The sequence below is a fragment of the Dasypus novemcinctus genome, chromosome 21 (genome assembly GCF_030445035.2).
Source record: "Dasypus novemcinctus isolate mDasNov1 chromosome 21, mDasNov1.1.hap2, whole genome shotgun sequence".
Lineage (NCBI taxonomy): Eukaryota > Metazoa > Chordata > Mammalia > Cingulata > Dasypodidae > Dasypus > Dasypus novemcinctus.
This window is the reverse complement of record NC_080693.1, coordinates 81,815,203-81,836,453: the sequence shown is the minus strand read 5'-3', so window position 1 is coordinate 81,836,453 and position 21,251 is coordinate 81,815,203. Positions and strand designations below refer to the sequence as shown.

The 21,251-nt window shown below is 63.8% G+C and overlaps 1 protein-coding gene across 1 annotated transcript in view; it reads right to left on the bottom strand.

The window, feature by feature from the left end:
* Positions 1-21,251, bottom strand: part of SEPTIN9 (septin 9) — an 80,528-nt gene that overhangs the window by 12,855 nt on the left and 46,422 nt on the right.

The following is a 21,251-nucleotide window of genomic DNA, read 5'->3' as shown; positions in this document are numbered from 1 at the left end:
GCTCTGCCCACTCAGCTGCTTTTGCCCGTCCCCGCGGGCACCCGCCTCACCGCTCTGCTCCTGGCTCTCCGGGCGCAGAGGAGGGGACCACCCAGGCTGCTCGCTGCCCCCTCCCCTAGCTCCTGGGAGGAGGCGGCGCCCCGGGGTGGCTGGGCGGCAGGGAGAGGGGGCGCCAAGCACCCCACCGCCGAGCGCGCGCTGGCCCGGGCGCCCCACGCTCCAGGATGCGAGTGGGGGGGTCAGCCTCCCCGACGACACCCACCCTGCCCCAGGGGCGGCAGGTTCTCAGCCAGAAGGGCCTGCCCCCCGGAGGCCTCACAAACTGCTTTTCTACTTCCTGGGGAAACAACTGAAGTCAGAAAACGCGGCGCGGGCCCGCGCCCCGGCCCGGCCTCGCGCTCCTCTCCACCGCACCGCGTGACTGCGGCGTTGCTAGGGGCAGCGGAGCCCCCCCAGGGAGCCCGGGCCCTGGCCCCACCACCATCCCCGCAGCCACGGCCGTGCCCAGGCCCGTGGCGGGAGAGCGGGAGAGGAGAGAGGGGCCCGGCCCGTGAAACGCGGCGCGGAGCGGGAGGCGGCTGGTCTGTCCCGCGAGGGCCTCGCCCCCTGACTCGCTGGCTTCTGCCTTCGCAGCCTCGAGCGGAGGGCACATTTGCCCTCAGAGATGTGGGATTGAGGTTCAACAACGGGAAACGTGTAAAAATGCCAGGGGCGGCCCAGGGGCCAAACCCACATTCCTAGCAGCCGACAAGGGCAGAGGCCGGGGTCGGGGCCGCCCCCCCAGGGCTGGGAGCCAGCCCACTGACCCCTCCCCACTCCCTCCTTCCCGGGCCTTCCGGGGCCTTCCGGGCCCTCCGACCCCGGAGGCTTCGAGGGACCAACTTTCGCTCCCTCTTCAGAAACCCTCTCCCCGGGGTTTCCAGCATCTTTAAATAAACAGAGCATAGGCCGCATCTGGCCCGAACATGTGGCTCGGGGCCGCTTCCTGGAGGCAGGCGGAAAGCCACGGCTCACGGGGCAGCGGCTCAGCCCCCACCACGTGACCCCAAATTGTTTCCATCTGCCCGGGGCCTGCGGCTGCCTTCCCCGGCCTCGCCTCCACCCCCTCCCCGTCCCCCCCCGGCCCCCCCCCCCCTCCACCCCCTCCCCGCCCGCATGAGGGGCCCTGGGAGCCGTGGGGCCACAGGGCCAGCTCCACCACAGACCCCAGCGGGCCCCTCCATGGGCACTGGAGCCCAGGACAGAAAGCGGAGCAGAAGTAACGTCCGATGGTCCTAAAATTCCAGGGTAGGCCCCACCCTCCCCAAGGGCTCAGGGACGCTGCGGGGAACCCCCCCCTCCTCCCCCACCGACCGGAGCCGATCCTGCTCCCCTGCGAGGGTGGGCGGCTCTCACGGCCAGGCCCCAGCGCCAGGCGCAGGCAGCGGCCATCAGGAGCCCCAGTCGCTCTGCCCTGGCCAGGGGGTCTGTCCAGGTGGGCGCTGCGGTCTGTTCTCAGGACCCCCACGCGGGGAAATCCCGTGACCCCAGCAGGCCGACCCCTGCCCAGGGGCGCTTTCGGTGGCCCAGGGAGCTCGAGCCAGCTGGAGGGGACGCGGAGATCCCCCAGGCCAGCACCACCCAAGGGCTCCTGCACTGCCGGGAATGCCCCTGGCCATGTGGCACCAGGCCAGCGGAGGAGCTGGACCTCGCCTCCAATTCACTGCCCGTGTTAATTAATTTCATCTAACTTTAATTCAGTTAAACAGCCGCCCGCGGTTAAAAGCAACTCTACCCGGCAGCGGGCACGGCAGCCCAGCCTACTCCTTTACGGGGGCGGGAACGGGGGGTCCACGGCAAGATTCCCACCCCCCCCCCAGCGGTGGCAGCAACAGCACGCAGGGGACCCCGCTGGGCTCAGCCACCCCGCACCCTCCCGTTCGCTTCTGCGCTGCCTGAGTACCTGCACCCCTTCCAGTGAGGAGGGGAGGGGCCCGCGGACGCCCGCCGGCCCTCGTGCCTGATAAACACCAGAGACGGGTCTGCAAGTCTGCCGGGGTCGAAGGCAGGGGGGCTAGAAAGTGGGGGCCTCAGAGTTGGTCCGAAGGGGGTCGAGGGAGTCTCCCCTTGGGGTCGACCCCCCACGCTGACCCTCTGTTCAGCGGGGGAGGAGCTCGTCCGGCAGACACGCAGAAGTACGCCCAGGACATAGGAACCCCAGCGCTGCCCCCCACCCCAGGGGGTTGTGGCCGGGCTAGGTGCCCGGGGACCCCTGGGCCAGATAAGAGCGGACAGCCCTGCCCCCTGGAGCTGGCACCCGGGGTGCAGACAGGAGGCCGCCGCTCCAGGGCAGGGTTCCGTCCACAGCTGTGAGCCCGCCTCCTCCCGAGGCCCAGCCAGGACCGCCCCTCTCCCCACGGCCCCGTCCTCGGGATTTGGGTTTCATGCCCAAACATCATCAGAAGCTCTGGAAAGGGAGGCTCACACCCCGTTATGCCCCAGGTGACACTCAACTGCACCCGCCTCAGGTAAGCAGAGCAAGAAGGAGCCCCGTTTCTTAAAGGTGGAAAACGCAAGCTCAGAGAAGTTAAGTAACGTGGCCAAGGTCACACAGCACACCAGCCTCTTGTCACTTGCTCCTGGCCGGAGCGGGTCCTGCTCGGGAGGGTCCTTGGGAAAGGTGAGCCGGAGGCACGGTGCCCTCCTCCCTCGACCAAGAGCCAAACTGCCAAGATCCCCATCCCTGGCACGCCTGGAGGGAGGCGAGGCCAGGCTTGCTCCGGGGGCTGCTGAGGTCCCGGGGGCATGCTCCCCACTGCCCAGCCAGCCGGCCAATCTCGCACCCAGCTCCCCTGTGGAAGGACAGCCCAAGGGGGGTCCCTGCTGGGGAGGCCACACGCGCCGCGCCAGGCTTTCCCTCCAGCCCAACGTTCAGCAGCAGCAGCAGATTCTCAGCAAGGCTCTAGCTGGACAGTAACCCACGCGGCCACCTGACACCCGAGGCAAGGGGCAGGGCCCACAGCTGGGGGGGCAGGGGCCTCGAGGCCCACCCCCCATTCCACGGGCCCTTACGTGGGTCCCTTCACCACTGCTCCACCTGGGAAAACGGGGCGGCCCGTGTACTTCCGGACCTGCACACTCCTGGAAGCTCACAGCTGCTGCGCTGAGCCCCCGCTCGCCCCCCCGGGTGGAGCATAAAGCAGCTTCTCCAGAAAAATCCAAAACGTAAAGCGGCCACTCTAGAAATACCTAAAGCGTTCCACAACTGAAGCATGGATAAAGAAGAGGCGGCTTGGGAAGCGGCTGTGGCTCTATCAGGTGGGCTCCCGTCTACCACATGGGGGGCCCTGGGTTCGCGTCCCGGGGCCTCCCTGTGAAGGCAGGCTCGCCCGCACGCTCCCGCGGAGAGCCCACTCAGCAAGGTGACGCGACAACAACAAAAAAGGGAGACAAGCAAAAACGCAGAAGAGCACACAGCGAATGGACAGAGAGGGACGGGGGGGTGTGTAATTTAAAAAAAAAAGAAAAAGAGGCGGCTTGTTCAAACCCTGGAATATTACTCAGCTGTGAAAAGAGCAAAGCTGTGATTCACGCCGCAAGATGGACGAGCCCTAAACACGGGATGCCGAGGGAAAGAAGCCCGGCACGGAAGGACAGACGTTGTCTGCCCCCCACGAGACACCTGCAGCAGGCAAACCACAAACAGAAAGCAGAGTAGGATTTGCTAAGGGCTGGGGGGCGGGGGCGGGAGTGTGTGGAATGGGGGTGACGACTGATGGGCAAAGGACTTCTCTTCTGGGGTGATGAAAATGTTCTAAAATCGACAGCGGTGACAGCTGCACATCTAGAATACACTAAAAACCACCTCGTCGAAGGGTCGGGCGGATCAACGGTGTGCTACGGGAACTGCACCTCAACAAGGCTAGTAAGAGGGAAGCAGACGTGGCTCAACAGATAGAGCGCCCGTCTACCTTACGGAGGGTCCAGGGTTCAAACCCCGGGCCTCCTGACCCGTGTGGAGCTGGCCCACGCGCAGTGCTGATGCGCGCAAGGAGTGCCCTGCCACGCAGGGGTGTCCCCCGTGTAGGGAGCCCCACGTGCAAGGAGTGCGCCCCGTAAGGAGAGCCGCCCAGCGTGAAAGAAAGTGCAGCCTGCCCAGGAATGGCGCCGCCCACACAGAGAGCTGACACAGCAAGATGACGCAACAAAAAGAGACACAGATTCCCAGTGCCACCGAATAATGCAAGTGGACACAGAAGAACACACAGCGAATGGACACAGAGAGAAAGAGAGCAGACAACGGGTGGGGAAGGGGAGAGAAATAAGTAAAAATAAATCTTAAAAAAAGAAGAGACAGACACAGCAGTGACCCTGGGGTGCCAAGAAACCAGCTGAGCCGCGCACCCAGCGGCCAGCCCTGTAGCTTGGAGGTCAGTGGAGGCCAGTGGGCGCCGGGCTGCGGCCACGTCACCTCCCAGCAAGGGCGTGCCCGGGGGGCGACCGGCTGGACCGAGGAGGGCTCAGGAGCGTCTCTCCGCAGCCCTGCTCTGGGCCCAGGCCCCTCTTGCGGGCTCCACTTTACCTCCCACTTCCTGCTGGAGAGTCCCCGCCCCCGCCCCCCCCCCACCCCCCACTCCCCGGCAGATGGCACCCAGTCCTTGGCCGGCAGTGCTCCCGCCCCCCTTTCTCAGAGGGTCCTGCAGGACCACCGTCTCTAGGAGCTGACGGGGGTGGGCAGGGGCCTCCAGCAGCCCTCAGCGCCCACCTCGGCACCCCCCCCCCGGCTCTCTGTAACCCCCGCGGCCCCAGCCGGAGCCCTCTGGGGACTCCTGCACCCAGTGACAGAACCACATAGCCTTGTGTGGCTTGCAGGGTCAGGGCCGGACGGCCACATGGCCGGAGCCGCCGTGGGACACTGTGCATTTTGGGGGGCTCCACCTCACCTGCAGGCATGGCGGGCTCCCGCGGGCTTCCAGGGCCTGCCTTGGACACCAACCCCCGGGGGTCCGCCCTCCTCTGGCCCACCCTCCCCTCCCTGTTCCCTAAAGTGTCCAGCTCGGCCCCTTCCTGGCTGAGCATCAGCCTCACCTGCCGAACGCAGAGGCAGCACTGCGGGGGCAAGGCCAGCTCCAAGGGCCCCTGGCGTCCCAGAGCCGCCCCTTCTCTCCGCCCCCCCGGAGCAGGCGGGCGGCCTCCTGACACTGCCCCCACCCCAGGCCCCTCGAGTCCACCGCCCCACGGGCTGCGCCCAGGCCCGAGGCCCAGGGGGGCCACCACACCCGCAGCTCCACACAGCACGGCAGGGCAGCGGACAGCACAGCTCGAGCCCCCGCCTCCGGTCCTCGGCTCCTCGTCCATCACGGCCACCCGGCCGCGCGGTGCCGGGCACGACACGGCAAGCCCGCAGCTAGACGAGCGTTGAGTGAATGAGTGAAGGAAGGAGGGAACGACGCTGACCACGGCAGCCAACACGTGCCGGGGCGCACGCGAGGAGGAAGCAGGTGCACGGGGTGGCTGTCCCTCACTGGGTCGCGGAGCCAATGAGGGGTGGTGCCAGGATCTGAACCAGACGCGGGTGCTATGGCCAGTGCCCGCAAGGCACCGCCTCTCCAGGGCCGCCCGCACTCCCGGAGGCAGAGCCCGGGGCTGCCGGGACAGGAGGACCGCACCCAGGGGCGGTGGCGCCCCGGCCAGCCGCGGGGTGCTGGCATCTCCATCTCCTTAGCCTCTGAGAAAAGGGCCCGAAGGTCGCGCCACGCTGGGCTGCCCGGCTCGGGGGGTCCTGCCCCGGGGGTCCTCGCAGGAGCCTGGTGTGGACACAGGCGTTCAGGCGCTCCTGCTGATGCAGGTGGCAACACCGGACGCTCATCGGAAAGCCCCACGTCCCGAACGCCCAGTCCCAGGAGCTGACAGTGATGACGCTCCGCTGAGGGATGGGAAGAAGCTGCTAACCAGCTCGAGAAAGGCAGGCTAAGGAAAAGGAAGGGGCGGCCACGGGGATGGGAATCAGAGGTGTGTGCAGAGGCAGGTAGATCGCAGAGAAGACACCACACTACAGTGTTAAAAAAAAAAATGGCCATAAACAACGGTGGAAAAAGATCCAGGGGTCCTAATGGACAATGGAAACGTACATTCCTCAACATCATTTTTTTTTAACGGCCATAAAGAACACTGGTAGAAAAAGATCTAGGAGTGATAATGGACAACAAAAATATACTTTCCTCAACATCAATTCACTTTTAAAAAATGGCCACCAACAATGATGGTAGAGAAAGAGCCAGAGATCCTAATGGACAAGGAGACATACACGCCTCAACATCAATTCACTCAATAAATATTTACTTAGCACGTGTTAAAAAGTAATAAACCCAGAAGAAGACAGCAGAGTCCTGAGATGACTATGAATGAAAACAGTGGAGGCACACAGGAACAGGAAGTTCATTTATTCAAATGTTTACCGGTTAAGACTTCCTGGCAGATTCGCAGCAGCTCCCTCCTTGCAAGGCGCCCGCAGTCCCAGGCCTTTCTGAGTCACAAACCTCTTTTAGAAGCTGATGAAAGCTAAGGATTCTCTCCCTAGAAAAACCCCCAAAACACACACGAACACCTCTGGACAAGTTGGGCATTCATCAAAGAATCGAGCAGGAACTTAGGACTTCACCGGGGGGCCCCCGGATTTCCTTCCAGGCCAGCGCCGCCTGCGGCCGCCGGACAGGGCAGGGTGTTCGCTGCCCCCACGGGCCGGGCAGGGGGTCGCGCGGGGCCCTCCCTGGAGGTCTGTGAAAACGGGACCTTTCCCGTTCAAACGCATTGTCCCCGTGTCCCTGTTAAACCTGCCCGAGTCTCTTCAAATTCTCCATAAATGTCGCGGGGGACCCTCCTGTCCCCTTCTCAAGAAGGAAACGTGAATATAAACGCCCACACTTTGCAAACCGGGGGGATGCCAACCAAGGCCTGAATTTTCCAAAGTGCGCTCGGCTCCGGGAACTTGATAAGTGATTAGAAAACCGAGTTACTCTTCACACTTCGCACAGGGCGGGAAGCGCCTCCTCGCAGTCCAGACTGTGCAGAAGCAGGAGCTCTCGGCCGCCGCCCTCCGGAGAAGGCCGGGAGGTGTCAACGCGAGGGCGGCGTCTGCGGGGGCGGGGGCCTTTCCCAGACCCAACTTCAGCAAGAAGGCAGTCAGTCTCGGGGTTTCTGCGTGAGCGGTTTTCTCCTTTTGGGGGGTGGGTGGGGTGGCGGGACAGGGCGGAAGGCTGCTCAAACGAATACCTCCCCCCCACCCCCAGCCAGTGCCCTTCGCAAGGCCCGGGAGGGGACAGCCCATTCATCTGGGGGCCTAAGGTGCCCCCAAAATGGGGGGGTGCCCCCTTTCGCCCCTGCTGAGCCTCCTCCAGCTGCCCCCTTGCCAAACACTTTACAGGAAATCTCTTCTCTATTGTTCAGGCTGGAATCTCAAGAAGTTCTCCGCTTCTGCCAACGGGGTTCAGCCGGCCTGGTCGGCAAAGCCGCTCCTGGCCGGCGTCCAGCTCTCACCGCCCTTCCCCCTTCCTGGAGCAGGCCCTGCTCTCTGTTCTTTCATTTGCAACGCGCCTCCCTCCCTGCCTATTGAGACATCAATCTTTGCTCCGAGCAAGCTCCCACCTGCAAACGCCATTCCTCACTTCCTAAAAAGCTGCTCCCAGAACTCACGCAGCAGTTAGGGCCACAGAGCAGCCCCTCCAACTTCCTGTGTCGGGGGATCGGGTTTTCATTTCTGCCCCCACCGCCCCTTCGCCTCGCCCTGGCCCCCCCCCCCCCCAGCCACCTCCCAGACGAGGGAACCTTCCAGAAGACAGAGGCCCCCACCCTAAAGTAAACCCAGGGCCCGCCCCAGCCCTGCCTGCTCGCCCACCCAGTCCCAAGTAGCCGGCCGGCCCGCAAATTTCAGCCGGGCCTTGGCAAACGTCTGCCGAGCTGAAAAGAGAAAGAGCAGTTCCTCCACCAGGGCTGGGTGGAAACTGGCCATTTGTCACAGGGAGGAATTTCCTGTTATCAGGGATGTCCCCCCCGGGGGGCGGGGGTGGACAGCACGGCCCCTCTCTGCAGCCCCCTCCTATCAGCTGAGCTGTCAGGAGACACACACCAGAGCAGGGTAGAAATTCGACCGAGGCTCCTCCCCCAACTCACGAAATCACTCGAAATCACGAAAAGTAGGCGAGGGTCTCCGGGGCGCAGCAGGGCGTCCCCCTGCCAGGAACTGAGCAGAAAAGGAGCTTTCCCCCCAAAGGAGGTGGCCTCTTCCCTTCTCCTGCCGTTCAGGCCCTGGGGACGCTGCTGGAGGCTTCCAGGGCCCCAGGCTCTTCCTGGCAGGCAGAGGGCAGGGGGCTGAAGGCAAGACCAGGCAGTGGTGGGCGGCAGCAGAGAGGGCACATGTCCCTGGCTGACCAAACGACTCCTTAGCAAGGGAGAACACCGGCACGACTCCATCAGAGGGTCCCCGAGAGCCACAGGGGCCGTCAGTCTGGTCCACTCTGAACCGGGCTCCCATCCGGTCACAGTGTCCAGACGCAGCGGGAGCCCAGAGTGCTGGCGTCCTCTTCTGTCCCCACTCCGGGGCCTCCTGCCATCCCTCTCTGGAATCCCCTCCCCTCAGCTCTGCAGGCTTCCCACGCCCCCCCCCAGGAACAGCTCGAGACACCTGCTCACTCCTGCCCCACGCCTCACCCAGCCCCCTGCTCTCCTGCGGGAGCCACAGACTGCTGGCGAGCCAAGAGCCAACCGGAGGACGCACCCAAGGCATTTTCCAAGAGCGAGCCCCAGGGACTCCAAATGCTCTCAGCAAGGAGGACGGTGACCCACGAATGAATGAGCAAATGAAGGAATGAATGAACGGCCTAGCCAAGGTGTTCAGAAACCGACCCGGCCCCCCGCCCCAGGAGAAAGTAGTGTGCGGGACAGCTGGCGGCCACCCAGCGCCACCCTCCCGGAGCTCCATCTTCCACCTGCATCTCTGGGCTGGGAGTTCTAGCAGGACGGGACCCCCAGGGGTCACCCTCACCCACGCTGCATGAAGCCCCAACCTCCCGGCCTAGTCCTTCCAGCATGTTCTCCCCTCTTGGCTTTGGGCGCCGGCTCCTCTGATTCCTCCCTCTCTTCCTGGCCTTGGGGCTGGGCCTTGCCCGACACCTGCCCTGGGGGACTTCGCCTGCTCTCTGGGCATCAAATGCCAACAACCCCAACCCCGGTGTCCAGCTGGGACCACTCTCCCAGGCTCCAAATTCCTACATGAGGCCAACCCGGTGGCAACCCGAGGTCATCAGTTACTCAACAAACGCACCCTGGGGCCCCACTCGTGCCCCATGGCCCCTGCCCTCGAGAAGCCGGGGCGTCTGCCTCAAAGGCCTCTCAAACTGCACGAGCCCCAAACTGGACTCTAGACTTCCTACCTGCCCTGCCCTTCTCCCAGCTTGAGCAAATGGCTTCTCCCTCTTTCTAGCTACTAGGTGAAATCCAGGGGCCACCTTGCTCCCCCGTCCCATCACCCCAAGTGCGCTCGAGTATCACTCCAGCAGCTCTCCAGGCGGCACCTTCCATCCCCATGGCTGCCCTCTCGTCCCCACTCCTCCCGCCCGTTCCCCTGGAAGCCCCAGCAAGGTCCGTTTACAGCTGAATCGGCTCTTCTCCGCCAGGGACCACACACCTGAGGCCAACTGCCCTGGCTGGACTCCCACTCCTCCACTCGCTGCGTGACCCTGAGTAAGTAACTCAACCTCTCTGGGCCTCCATTCTCTTAGGTGTAAGACGGATGACGATGGCAACGCCTGCCCCACAGGGATGCTACGATGTGCGACAGGGTCCCCGCGTCTGCTGATGAGACCCCAGGCCCCCTGAGCTCTAGTTTGGATGGGGCCCCTCGGCCCGGGTCCCTTTCAGCTCCTGCAACAAGGTCTTCATTGAGGCCCTCCCTGCCAGAACATGCCCTGCCTGCGCGGCTCCTGGGGAGCTGCCCTCATCGTCCCACGGCCGCTGGTCTCCACCGGCTCCCTCCGTGCCATCTGGATCTGTCTTCCTGATGGACGCTGCCCCACCCCCACCGGAAGGGCGCTCCCGTCCATCTGTCCATCCGTCCTGCTCACTGCTCACTGGTCCCGCTCACTGCACGAGGTAGCTGGCCTGGGGGGAAATGCTGAGCGTGAGAGCATGACGTTCAGCGCCGACGCCTTCCCATCCTTGGGCACTCCCGCGGCCGGCCCACCCCTGTGTCCGCTCCCACGCGCTTCCCTGCGGCTTCCCGTGGGGCAGCGTGTGAACGAGATGTCAACAATTTCCGGTTTCCATCGCCCCACTGGAGCCACAAAGCACCGAGGCCGGAAGGAAGGATGGGCTTCCTGGGACAGCTCCCGGCCCCTTCGGGAAACTTCGCTCAGGAAGTGCTGGGGGCGGAGGCCTGGCTGCACGGCTGGCCTGGCCAGTGCCCCTATCCTGCGGCCCCCTGCCCCGCCCGCCCCCAGCGCCTGTACTGGGGCCAGCGCCTGGGGTCTCTCCAGGAGCACGGACCACCGAGCTGGTCCTCACAGCAGACCCCCGGGCCTCCGCTTGGCCTGACACCATGGACAAGCCTCTTCCCATGCGGCCACGCTCTGGCCGGCACCCCAGGGCCAGGAAGGAGGCCCCAGCGCCCCCAGAAGACCTGCCGGGAGCCTGTATTGTGCCTTGGAGGCTCCTGCAGGGACAGGAGCAGGGGCTGGCAAGCGAAGGAGGGCAAAAACCACAAACCTAAGCGACGCGGGGCACCCGCCTCCCATCAACTCCAGGGCGCGGGTTTGCACATGCCCCTGGGGGGCTTGGGCCCAGTTCATTCATTGGCTGCCGAGTGCGAAACGCGACATGCACCACCGCACCAGCCCCGAATCAAGATCATCACTGGGGGGGGGTTTAATTTATTCTCAGAGACAACCAGAGGCTGTATAGAAACCCCAGGGCCCAGCCAGGTGGGGGGGCGAGGGGCGCACCAAGCCCGCAGTGGACCTTGGTACCAGCACTTTACAGTTTGCAAATGCTCGCGGTTACACAACCTCAACTCCTTCTCTTTGGGGTCCTCCTTAGAGTCTCCTTCCCTATGGCCATGAGCTCTGACATCTGAAAGGAGGCAAAAACGAGCACCGCAGGAATCACATCTGGTCCTATGAAAGTTACAACCAAAGAAAATTACAGGCGGGAGAGAGAAGTCCTGGGGGCCTCCCCCACTTTCTGGGGGCTGCAGGCCCCTCCCCCAGGACGGCCCAGCCCACCCTGGCGCCCTCCTCTCTGCCACCCGAGGGGCCGCTGCTCTGGGGTCTGACCTCCTGTGTGTTCGAGCTCCCACCTCCAGGCCGCTCAGCCGTCGTGGAAAACGCCCGGGGTCCCCCCACTCCGCCGGAGCCCGGGTCCTCGCAGCGCGGCCAGCTTGGGAGCCGGAGGCCCCTCGAGGGGTGGGAGCCCGTCCCCTCCCAGCCCCCCAGCCTGGAGGCTCCAGGAAGAAGCCACATTCATATGGTAATTTCTCCCTGAGAACCAGCCAGAGGAGGCCCCTCCAGCTGCAGGGGGAGGAGGCGGTGGGGGTGGGGGCAGAGAGGAGTGGGGGGGAGGGACGGCCTGACCACGCAGCCAGCTCTTATCCCTCAAGAGTGGCCACGGCGAAAGGAAGTCTGCCGGGCCAAACTCGGACAAGCCCAGGCTGGCGAGGAGGGCAGTGGGCGCTGGGAGGTGGTGGGGGGTCCCCGCCTTGTGGACGCCTGCAGCGGTTGAAAATGACAGTGGCCACATATTTGCTCCATGTTTTAACAGTCCAGAAAGGCTGCCGGGAGGTCAGTCTGGGAGATCCCACGCCCCCGCCTCCCCAGCCGTCCCCTGGAGGGTAACTGGCAGGGGCTGTGGGGAGGGGTACAGAAAAAGGAAAGCTGTGCCCCTACCTGCCGTCCTCTCCCAGGCCCTTCTAGAAAAGCCCCCCACCCCACGCTGCCCTGACTCCTAGGGACAAGCCATCCGCTTCCCCCTTCCCACTAGGTCTGGGCTACCTGCAGGCACAGGAAGCTGGGGGTCAGAGGCCAGCACCCCAGGACTCAGCGGCACACTCAAATGGCTACTCTGCGCCCCCACCCCAACCCGAACTCATCCAGGCTGTGAGTCACCGCCCAGGGTCGGCCCCGGATGTACAAGGGGCCCCAAACAAAAGCCCCTTGGCCCCCCTGGGTCAAGGCAACAACCTTGAGACCTGCCCAAGAAAGATGTAATGCACGCTGGGGAGGGAAAGTGCAGGAGGCGCATAAAACCCAGGGCCCGGGGCCGGGACCGGGACCAGCAGAGGTCTCGGGGCTGCCCCCACCCGGCCCCGCAGAGGTCATGGGGCTCCCTCGCTTGGCCAGGCAGAGGTCGCGGGGCACCTTGCCCTGGTCCCGTGGAGGTCGCGGGGCACCCTCCCTGGCCCGTGCCTGCCCGTGGGGTTCAAACGCTGTAAGCTAAATGGAATTAGCACGTGGCCCAGCAGGTCCGCTCCTGCACTTGCCAAAACTTGTCCAGGAATGCTCACAGCGGCGTAATTCCCAAGGGCCAAAAGGTGGATGCCACCGATTGGCGAGTGGATAAAGGACATGTGGCCCATCCACGCAGTGGATGTTCGTCGCCCAGAAAAAGGAACAGCGTTCTGATGCACGCCGCAACACAGATGGGCCTGGAAGGCATTACGTGGAGGGAAAGAAGCCAGGCGCGGAGAGGCCACGTAGCCTAATGGTTCCATTTCGATGAAATATTCAGAAAAGGTCACCCGACCTGCGAAGACAGCTTGGTGGCTGCCAGAGCCAGAGGGGGAGCGGAGAGAGGAGGGGGTGCTCCAGGGGACAGGGGCTTCCTTTGGGGATGATGAAACGTTCAGAACTTGATTGTGGGATGGTTGCACAACTCTGCAAAAATACTAAAACCACTGAATTGTATGGTATGTGAATTCCATCTCAATAGTTACATTTTAAAAAAATCAAAATCCTGGTGACCTAGGAGCAATCCACCAGTGAAGGAGAGCAGGGACGGCGCCCGCCTCGCCACAGCCCCCTTGCCCCCAGCACAGACCCGCCTGGGCGCTGGGGGACCCCCGGCACTTCTGCCTTCTCGTGGCCCCCTGGAGCTTACAGCCCGGGGCTGGGGGGCAGGGGTCCTGGGCGCCCACCAGGCAGTTCTCCTAAGAACTTGCCACTCGTTATAAAAAGGACCCTCGTGTCCAAGGGCTGGAAGCTGTGAAAGGGCAGATGGACACCCATCAATCAGAAACGGGGAGGGTCTCACCCAACTCCTCGCCTGCGTCTCGAGGTAGACAGATGGGCTGCGCACGCGGGCACGAGGGCGAGCCCCCTCCAAAGACCCCACACTCCAATCCCGTGGGTGCTGAGAGAGCGGTGGGGACCCCCTTCCTGAAGCAGCAGGGGCCAGGCTGCAGGCGGCCCTGGCTCTGCCCCAGCTGGGGGGGCTTCTCCAGAGGCTGAGCAGGAAATGGAACAGAGAAGCCGCTGGGGGGCCGGGTCGGGGGAGCTGCTGGATTTCCTGGGCCACTGTCTGGCAGGATCCACCCCAAATCTGGAAGAGGCCCAGTAGCCTCAGTGCACACAAGCCACGAGCGGGAATTCTCTGAAGCCCCACGTTTACAGCGCAGGGAGCTGGGGGAGAAGGGGCACTGGGGGAGAGGGGACGCTGGGGGAGAGGGGACGCTGGGGGAGAGGGTCCCTGGGCTGCTCAAGGTTTAGCTCCCACTCCAGCGCTTGCATCTCCAAGGCCCCCCTGGCGTTAACTGGCTCTGCCACAGCAATCCTCAGAGAGCCTGCAGAGAGTCAGGAGGGGTCCCCCACCCCCCCTTCTGGGTCCCGAGCCAGTTTGGGGCCCACGTACAGGAGGGGCCCCAGCCCATTAACACGGGGCCTCCCAGGGGACCTTGCGCCCATCCCCAGATCACACATGTCCCCATGGCCCTAGGAAGCAGGGGCGGAGAGAAGGAGCTGGCGCCTCAGCCAGCAGAGGCGGCCACGGAGGGCTCACCTGCAGGGCTCACCTGCATGGATACTCCCAGGCAGATGCTCACAGAACATTGTTGCATGTATGCGCAAGTGAATGAGGGAGTGAATGAATAGAGGAAGACAGGGGTGGCCTGAGCTCGGCCCACAGGCAAGCTCCCAAGGGCAGTGCGGGAACAGCTGCTCCTGGAGAGCAGGAAGGCTGGGGAGGGGGCAGAGGCATCCGGAGGGGTGGGAGAGGCCAGGCAAGGATGGCAGCGCCAGTGGCTGACACCTTCCAGAAGAGCCGGAGGCACAGGGAGCAGGCATCTATCGAGGAGTGCTGGGGGGAGGTGCAGCCAGGGGGCTGGCGCAGGGAGTGGAGGCCACATCCAGCCTCTGCCCCCTTCACCACCTTCGCCCCGAGGCCCTAAGGCCCCTGCCACTCCCTCCTGCCGGCCCACCTCCTCCAACAGCGACAGTGAGACTCCGGCTGGCACGTTCTCTGCACACACCGCCCCCCCCCCCCGCCCCCTTGCCAAGGGGCTCCATGCCGGCCCAGGCACTTGGGGCTCCCTCCATCGACCTGACCCAACCCTCCCTTCCGGAGGCATGCAGCACCACACTCCCTCTTCCCATTCCCGTCCCTGCTGTCACCTCCCATCCCTCTGCAGAGCTCAGAAGCTGCATCCCAAACACCATCCTTGCCAAGTCCCAACCGCAAATGACCCTCCATCTGGGGGACACCTGCGGCAGGGGGTCTCATCTCCAGAGCGGGCTGTGCACCCCAACCTGAACTGGAGCTCGGCTTCTGCACGGCCCGTCTTCTGCGACCCCCACCCCACGACTGCCACGGCGCTGGGGCTTGACACAGCAGCCGCCAGCAGCCCATCTTGGCACTTCTACGTGTCCAGGTTCCACACCAGATGTTTTCCAATTTTATCGCCATCGGTCCTCGTGACAAACTATTATCACACGTTTTTCAGACACAGGAAGAGGGCGGACACGCGGCCAGCAGGAAGTAGGGCAGGGCCCCACGTGGGGGAGACGTCTGCCCCGGACCGCGTACCCACGTGCGCGGAGCCCGCAACCTGCAGCCGGGCTGGTTGCTCCCACCAGGGGAATGACGGAAGCAGGTGCTAGAGTGAGAGCCAGCAGCCCCCTGGGGGGTGAGCCCGGGGTTCAGCCAGTGGGCGGGGTCACCACAGGCCTGCAGGTGCAGGAGGAGCCTGACCACCCCCGTGCCTACCCTCTGAGGTCCTTACCTGCCCTACCAGGTGAGCAGGGCTCCGGCTGGGAGCTGGGCCCAGGTCCCCGACACAGACGGGGTCCTTCCAGCCTCGCCAGTCGACAACCTGAGCTCCTCGCCCTCATCAGCCAGGCCGGGCTCCCCACTGCCCCCCGACTTCCAGGCTTCCATCCTGAGGCCCCTCCCCCCCCGGGATATGCTGGGCCTCTCCCACTCAGGAAGGAAGAGCCCCCGCTTTCTGCCTCTCAGCCCTGCCGGGGTGCCAAGGGGGGATGGAGAGCGGGGTCCTGCAGAGGAGAGTCACGGGCTTGACAAGTGCCAGCTGCGCCACTGCTGACTGGCGCTCCCTGGCCGGGTGGCTGAGCCGGTGCAGCTGAGGGTGCCCGGGCCCGTGGCTCTCCACGCACAACTCCCCCGCCCGGACCCCTGCCCACGGGGTCCCCTCAATGAGTGAAGGTGAGAAGGAGACCCTGGAGCGAGGTAAGGCGGCTCAGGTGCCCAGCCCGTGTCAATGGCTTCTCTGCAGGGAACTCGAAACATTCCAGGCGTGCCAGAAAAACCCACCCGGAGGGCATCACAGCCCTGCTCCTGACCGGCTCCTGGCTCGGGCCTGCCGGGGGGTTTCCTGCCGCTCTCCCACTGAGGCACAAAATCGGTCCCCTCAGGTCTCCCCAGCCGGGCCTCAGGGCGTAGCTGCTTTGATAAAGTCAGTCTTGGGGTACAGTGGCTTGGAGTGGGAGCGGCTCGGAGACTCGGCTTAAATCTCCTTTACTCGCCAATGTCTGCAGGAAGAGGAGGAAGCCACGGCAGGCGTTTGTGGACACCTAAACACCTGCACAGGTGCCTCGCCTCAGTTGCTTTGGAAAGGAGAACCGGGGGCAGTCCAGAGAAGCAGAACAAGCACAGGGCGGTGGTGCTGCTGCGGGGCGGTGGTGCTGATGCGGGTCGCCGGAGCTCCAGAGAGGATTCAGAAGGAAAAACGCACTTTCCACCACTCAGCGCCGCCCACGGGACAGCGGCTGGCCGTGGGAAGAAGCAGCTGTTCTGTTTTCCTCACTCTTCGGATAAGAACATGAAAACCTTTTCTTTTTTTTTTTTTGAGGTACAGGGGGCTGGAGATTGAACCTGGGACTTCGTATGTGGGAAGGTGGCACTCAACCACTGAGCCACACTGACTTCCCTGAGTTGGTTTTCTCGTTTGTTTTTGCTTGCTGTTCGTTTTTGTTTTTTTCAGGAGGCTTTAGAAACCTACCCGGGACCTCCCATTTGGGAGGCAGGAGCTCAACCACTCACGCCACATCCCCTCCCCTGAAAACCTTTTAAAACATGTTCTCCTTCCCATGAGGAAAAGTTGGAATGAGTGTCATGTCGCCACGAATACTTCTGGAGCGATTGCTTTGCCTCGGTTTCCACCTCCATCAAATGGGGGCTGGGGGCAGGCAGCCCCGCTTCATTGCGTTCTCCGTGATGCTCATCAGCTGGCCATGGTCAGGGCCCCAGAGCCAGCACCGCAGCGCCCAGCACTTAGCATCTGCCTCTGTGTCTTTTGCCCTCCTGCCCCGTGGGTCCATTTAACCCCTTGTGGGCCGAGAGTGATGAAGTACTGGGCTCCCAGGCAGCCCTCTGGGAGAAGCCCGGGGCTAGAGGGGGGAAGACTCCGGGCCAGCGCCGGGGTCTCCGGGACGGGGTCCACACAATGCTCCTCACCTCCGAGGCACAGCTCCACGAGGGTTGTGGAGAATCAGGAGTGGTTCCGTAAGGGGCCCGAGCATCTGGGCTCTCGTGAGCACCCAGGCCTGAGAGCCGAGCGCAGCCTGAGGCAGGAGCTGGGCCGCTGGTGCTGACCGCGCCAGCCCTTTGCCCCCACCTCGCGCCTCATCTGCTGCACACTGCGGGGCAGCGATTATTACACCCGCCACCTAGGGGAAGGGACTCGCCAAGGGCTAAACCCTGGAGGGTGTGAGCACAGGTGTGTCTGGTTCCAGACTTCAAGGGCTGACAGGCAACGGGGCAAAAGCGCCCAGGGCAGACCTGAGGAAGCAGGCTTTCCACCGCGGGTCACCAGCCACCACGGGCCTCCGTCCACCATCCTCGGCCCAATCAGCGGGGAGGCTGGCACAGCTGTGGGTGCTGGGAGCTGGCCAGAGGGGTCTGGTGTTGTCGTGGGTGCTGGGGGCAGGCTGTGGGTGCTGGGTGCTGGGTGCTGGCCAGAAGGGCCTAGCACTGTCGTGGGTGTTGGGCACTGGCTGTGGGTGCCGGGTGCTGGCCAGCAGCATCTAGTGCTGTCGTGGGTGCCGGGCGCTAGCCAGAGGGGTCTAGCACTGACTGTCGTGGGTGCTGGGCGCTGTCATGGGTGCTGGACCCTGGCTGTGGGTGCTGGGCACTGGCTGTGAATGCCGGGGGCTGGCTGTGAGAAACTGGCACTGGCAGAAGGGGCCTGGCACTGGCGGACCCCGGCAGCAAAAGCGCTGGAGCAATGCTCACAGCAGTGCATTAGCAAGTGTGTGGTTTGCAAACTGGCAGTGCTGCCTCCCTGGGCTGGGCGCGCTCTCACGCAGGGCCAGGTGCGGGCGAGGAGGCCAGGAGCCTGGACCCCAGGGGAGGGTGCCCCGCCCCGCCCCCTCAGCATGGCGTCCCTGTCCACCTGGTGGACGCCGCCGACCCCCCACTGCCCTTCTGTGCTGCTCCTCCCACCCGTGGCTCCCGCCGCCCCCGGCCCCCAGCCATGGACGGCAGTTCTCCCTCGAGTCAATGGGGCCACTGTCCAACCTATCATCAGTCTTCTGGTCCCGCAAGTGACACTCCTGGTGACGGGCAGCTCCTCCCCAGCCCCGGCAAACAAGGAACAAAAGCGAGCGAGCCGGTCCATGGACCTTTCATGCTCGCTGTTGGGGGCGGAACTGTGTCCTTCAAAAGACAAGTCCTTCGCTCACCCCTGGGACGTGTGAAAGTGGCTGAATGTGGACGAGGTCACGCTGGAGTAGGGTGGGCCTTCAACGCAATGACCCGTGTCCTTCTAAGAGGGGAAGAGGCAGCAGGCCGAGGCGAAGGCCCCTAAGACGAGGCAGGGGAGCGAGGCTGCCACGGCCACGCAGGGCCGGGCCACGGGGGAGGCGCCCCGCTGTGGGCTTGCGGGGAGCAGATCATCTTGAACTTCTGGCCTCCAGGAATGCGAATTCCAGCTGTTTTGAGCCACCCAGTTCAAGGCACTTTCAGGGCATTGGGGGTGGGGGGAGCTGGGAGTCATTAGGTCCAGTCCCCTGTCCCCAGTGAGAATACATCAAAATCACCAAAGAAATGAGTGTAACCACCAACAAAGAAATGCAGGTCCCTGACCCTTTGGAGACCACGTGTGAAGAGAGAGCTCCTGACGCTCTCGAGTTCGGCTTATGAAAACAACCAAGTATGTGGATAGGGCACAGAGGGGCGTGGCACCAACACCTCCCCCCCAGGGCAGAGGGCACCCTGGGTGCTGGCTGGGGAGAGGGCGGGGGTCTCAGCCTCAGGGCTGAGTCTGCCCAGTGAACATGTCCCCGCCTGTTGCCAGTGTTTTCTGTCAAGGTTGGGAAACCTGCTCTTCTGTCCTGCCTCCCTCCCCAGGCCCAGGAAAATCTTATCTGCTCCTGTCAAAGGTTGGGAAACCCGCTCTTCTGTCCTGCCTCCCTCCCCAAGCCCAGGAAAATCTTATCTGCTCCTGTCAAAGGTTGGGAAACCCGCTCTTCTGTCCTGCCTTCCTTCCTAGGCCCTGGAAAATCTTATCTACTCCGGCTGCGTCAGAGAACATGGTGTCAGGGTCCCCCTGGAACTACGCCTGGGAGATAAAAGATAGGGATCAGGGAGGCGAGAGGATGCCCCCATTCCCCTGGGGACCACCAGCCAGGGCGCCCCATTTTGATGCCCCGTGATGCACAAACTGCAAGGCAGAGCAGGGGCTGGCAGACCTTCTGGGGGGGCCCAGGCCCCAGAACGCGGCAAGTGGGGGAATGGAGCAGAGGACAAGGGTTGTCTCGGCGGTTGGAGGACCCCACCTTCCTGAAGGTCATGCATTTTTGGGGTCAGTGTCAAAGACTTCACCAACAAATATCAGCCCCCAACCCCATCCAGAGTTGGGGTCCCAGTCATAGACTCGGGTACCTGGGAGCTGATCCTTGCTGAGGGCCACTGTCCCCCCACCCCCTGTTTCAGGAGGGTGAAGGAATTTGGGGGCTCTTCTGCCCATGATCCCTGTACTGAACCCAAATTAAAGCATTTAGAGAAATGTAACTAACATGGAACAACCAGGGAGAGGACAGTGAATGACAGGGTGTCCCCTCTGTCACCTGCAGGCCCTCGTGCACTGCGCTTTGGGAAGCTGAAATCCTGCCCATCCCGGCAAACCAAAGTCCAGCCCCTCTCCTCCAGCCCAGGGTGAAGCCACCGGCTGAGCTGATCATTAACTTCGCAGATGGGAAAGTGGCAGCTCCTGGAGGTAGAGGACAAAGTAAGAGCGGGTGCTGCAGGCCTCTGTTTCTCTCCACCCGCCCCATTCCCCCCCCCTCGGCTCCCTGCCTGTGGTTTCCAGAAAGAGGAAGAGAGACGAGTTTGAACCCCTCCCCCCCACTCAGGGCGGGGCCTTGGCTGGGGAGAGGTTCCCGGTTCCCAGCCCCTAGCCCCAGCCCCGGGCTCCTCGTGGCCCTGATAGAGCCCCACGGCCTGGAGCGTCTCCCCTACCTGCCGTGTGGGGGGACCCTGCACGGGTGACCTGCACTTTCACTGGGCCCCGGGCTGTCTCCTCACCTCACAAAACGGGGCTCCTGCAGAGGGGTGGGGGACACAGCCAGGTGCCCCGCGTAAGTACCCCCACGAAGCTTCAGGAGGCTTCGCTGAGCTCCCTAGGACAGGTCCCTGCCTGTGCAAGGAGCCAGGTGGGCACCCAATAAACACATCAAAGCCTAGCTCTGGGGTGGGGGGGGGGCCGGAGCCTGGGAGTGGAGCCCCAGCCCGAGGCGAGCTCTATCGGAAGCACCTTCCCTGGGGAAGGAGCGTGTTCCGGCTCCAAGATCACTGGCCACCAGCGTCCAGAGCCCAGCTGGCACCAACGCCCCCCCCCCTGAAAATGGGGAGGCCAAGAGGGGTCTGGTGGGTGCTACAGGGCGGAGAAGGCTGGCGGCAGCTGCAGAGCCCCCGGCCGGGGTGTGTGTGTGTGTGTGTGTGTGGAATGGACGGCAGGGGTTTGTCCACACCCTCAAGGGTTAAGGCAGAACTGCCCTCCCAGCCCAGGGCCAGAGGCGGAAGTCTGCAGAGGCGAATCAGGTGACAGTGGCTGAGCCCGGCTGAAGCCTCCAGCCTCGGTGCAGGTGCTTTTCAGAAAGCCCTGGGGGCTCCTGAGGACTCCAGGGGAGCTGTGGGTTGCTCCAGGCTGGTGGCTCCCCCAAGGACAGGGCTTCCCTCCTGGCTGAAGAGTGCTGGGCCCTAGGAAGCGCGTGTCTGCACCCTGCAAGCACCCTGCAGAAGCAGCGCAGGCAGTGACACGACAGGAAGCTGGGGACAAAACTAGCCTAGGAGGGAGCTTAGCTGTCAACCCAGAGTCTGGCTACCAAAGGGGGTGCAGAGCTTCAGGGCCGAAAGCCCTGTGGACCCCATCTCCACAGGCCAGGGCAGCGGCCCGGCGGTCAGGAACTGACCCCACAGGCCAGGGCCACAGGAGACCCATGGGCCCCCAGAAAAGGCGTTTTTGGTTTGGGTTGAGGGGGCAGAAGCTGTGTCTCCTCCGTCTCGGGACCTCGGTGGCCCGGGCACACGGGAGGGCCTCCCCATGGGTCAGCTGAACTGGCTGCCACCACCACGGCCTGTGGCCTGGGGGTCCAGGGCAGTGCCAGCCCCCAGGGAGCAGAGGCTGGTGGGAAGACGAGACCAACCAGGAGGGGCAACGCAATATCTGCCAGAGGACAGGGCCCACGGGAAGGGCGCGAGGGTCAGCCACAGCTCCGGTCCCGAGACGGGTGCTAAAAACGGTCAACCACAGAAGGGTCCTCCTTCCACGGCCACGA